Source organism: Ochotona princeps, chromosome 2 (genome assembly GCF_030435755.1).
Source record: "Ochotona princeps isolate mOchPri1 chromosome 2, mOchPri1.hap1, whole genome shotgun sequence".
NCBI classification, from domain to species: Eukaryota; Metazoa; Chordata; class Mammalia; order Lagomorpha; family Ochotonidae; genus Ochotona; species Ochotona princeps.
In genome coordinates, this window is record NC_080833.1 from 124736049 (window position 1) to 124739006 (window position 2958).

The following is a 2958-nucleotide window of genomic DNA, read 5'->3' on the forward strand; positions in this document are numbered from 1 at the left end:
AAAAATAAAATAAATCTTAAAAAGAAAAAAGCGAATCCTGATCCTCACTGTCTAGGAAGGGGTAGCACGTTGCTACGCGTTCCTGGCCTTGTGCAGGAGCCACTCAGGCTGGCCCCCAGCATCCTGGAGGGTTAGGGGATTGGGGGCCTTCTACGGCCTGGGTCGGAGGATGCTCTGTCAGCCCTCCACCTTCTGGAGGGTTAGGGGATCTGGGGATCTTCCGCAGCCCGGGTCGGGCAATGCTCCATCAGCTCCCGGCATCCTAGAGGGTTAGGGGATCTGGGGGCCTTCTGTGGCCCCCAGGGGATGCTCTGTCAGCCCCCGGCATCCTGGAGGGTTAGGGGATGTAGGGGCTTTCTGCGGCCCCGGGTCGGTGGATGTTCTGTGGGCCCCGGCATCCTGAAAGGGTATGGTGTGTTGGTGCATTCCCTGGCCCTGGTTGTGGGGCCCCTTGCCGATCTCAGTTTGTTGACCGCTCAGGAGGGCCCTGGCCGTCCTCAAGGCTAGTGGGTGGGGCGACTTCCAAAGCTCCTGTCGGGGTATGTCTTCTGGGTGGGTCATGGACCCCTTGGCCGAGCCCCCCGCATCCTTGAAGAGTACAGAGTAAGGGCGCCTTCCCAGGTCCAGTTTGGGGGCACCTTACTTCTCCTTGAATTGGAGGCAATTTGGGCTACCCCATGACCACCTGGAACGGTAGGGGGTCTGGGCATACCTGGCCCAGATCAGAAGCCACTTAGTGGGTTCCTGGAAGGGTGGCAGTGGAGACTCATTCCCTGGGTGGAGAGATCTTTCTCTGGCCCTGGTATGGTCATGGCCTGCTTTGTCCATGGACTAAGAACTTTAGAACTGAGCGAGAATTTCTGTCTGTTGCTGTCTGTTGTTTGACAAAATCCATCTTAGTGCATCCACAGACCCAGGAACAAGTGGCAAAGCTTGGCCAGGAGAGTCATCCATCCCGTTCTCTTCCATCTTCTGACTAGGCATTCGGTTTCCCCTGCTGGCTTAGGTGAGCTGGGCATCATGTCCTCTACATGCATCTGTGTGTGGTCTCCACTGTCTGGGCATCTGCAAATGAGGAGGAGAGTGCCAACATCTGCCAACTATTTTACAGACCTGGATGGAATTCCTATCTTTTGCCTTCCACCTGGCCAACCCCTGGCTCTTGGGGTCATGCCATTTGAGAACAAAGTCATCCCTATAATTCAAGTCGCCGTCGATATGAGTCTTCCTTTAGAAAATGTACTCAGTGTCCACATGTAAAATATTGCTTCCCCTGAAACTTGAAGGTCAAACAAATCTGACTCATTGGCAATGATTTTATTCTAACCAGTAACTGAAAGTTCGTAATAGCTTTTGTTGCTTTCTGCTTCAAAATACTGGAATGCTTGAGTGTACATTTGAGCCCAATGTCCACCTGCTATCTTCAGTTAGTTGTCATTCCATTTTCCCAATCTCTGATGTTTAAAATTTCACATGTATTCCCAAGTATTGAGTTGAGTTTGGGACCTCCTTCCTGTTAATTAAACTTAGGGACATTGAAAGGGGCAAGCAGATAGAACTGTATAGAAAATATCATTGTATTCTTTCATTTCCCAGTCTACAATACAGAAATAAATAAATAAATAAATAAATAAATAAATAAATAAATAAATAAATAAATACTTACTGGGACCTGGCATGGCTCAACCAGCAAATTACCTGCTAGCACCAGCATTCCATATACGCATTGGTTTACATTGTGGCTTACTCCACTTCAAATCCAGTTCCCTGCTTGTGGCGTGAGAAAGCTGCGGAGGATGATTCTAAATCTTGGGTCCCTGTAGCCATCTGGAAGACCTAAAAGAAGCTCCTGGCTTGATTAGCTCAGCTCCAGTGATTGTGACTATTTTGGGAGTGAACCAGCAGATGGAAAGGCCTCTCTCCATCTCTCTCCATCAAAGTGCCTTTCAAAAACATTAAACAAAATTAAAATGTAAACAATAACATTTTGGTTTCTTTGTTCACTTGTTATGTAAAGTATATTAAGCAATTATTAGTTGAGAATGTTTTCTTTTTAAAGATTTATTTATTTTTATTGGAAACACAGATATACAGAGAGAAGGAGCAACAGAGGGGAAGATCTTCCGTCCAATGGTTCCCTCCCCAAGCATCTGCAACGGCCGGAGCTGAGCCAATCTGAAGCCAGGAGCAAGGAGCTTCTTCCAGGTCTCCCACATGGGTGCAGGGTCCCAAGGCTTTGGGCCGTCCTCGACTGTTTTCCCAGACCACAAGCAGGGAGCTAGATGGGAAGCGGGACTGCTGAGATATGAACCGGCACACATATGGGATTCTGGTGCATTCAAGGTGAGGACTTTAACCACTACAGTATCACACCGGGCCTGAGTTGAGAATGTTTATTACATCATTTTAATTCACTGTACTAATACACAGATTAATGGCTTTCTACTTTCCATACAACTATGACCAAGCTTGCTGCTGTATTTTGCTGAAGATGAGCCTTTCTCTCTGATACTGTCAGATTTAACATCTTAAAATGTAGCTGTCATCATGTCTTCTCTTTAAGGGCTTTCCTAAGCCCTTCACTGCTGAGATGATAAAATATCTAGTTCTTGATTTTTAAGGCTAAATATGAGTCAGACCTGACCTATTTCCAACATCGGTTTTCTTTCCTTACCTTGTAATTGCCTGCCAGAACACAACTCTCAGTTAGCTTTGCTGTCTGCTGCAGTAACTCAGCTCAAATATTCTCCACATTGATGCCATGCTTATATATCTAAGTATATATGATAATACTTAAAATGTTTGTGAAAAATGCAATTAAAAATAAATTAATTTGGCTGTAAAATATTTTGGGTCTTCACATATTTTATGAATGAAAATTGTGTGTAAAAACTATCTGAATAAATTTCAAATTCCTTTTGCACCAAAGCAAACTTATTTGCTTATTATCATTTCTAA

General features: G+C 45.3%; 1 non-coding gene across 1 annotated transcript; it reads left to right on the top strand.

Moving 5' to 3' along the window:
- The first annotated feature begins 1478 nt into the window (after positions 1–1478).
- Positions 1479–1605, top strand: LOC131479715 (small nucleolar RNA SNORA36 family). Its single transcript, XR_009245066.1, has one exon. It is a non-coding gene; the product is annotated as a small nucleolar RNA SNORA36 family (small nucleolar RNA).
- Positions 1606–2958: the final 1353 nt, after the last annotated feature.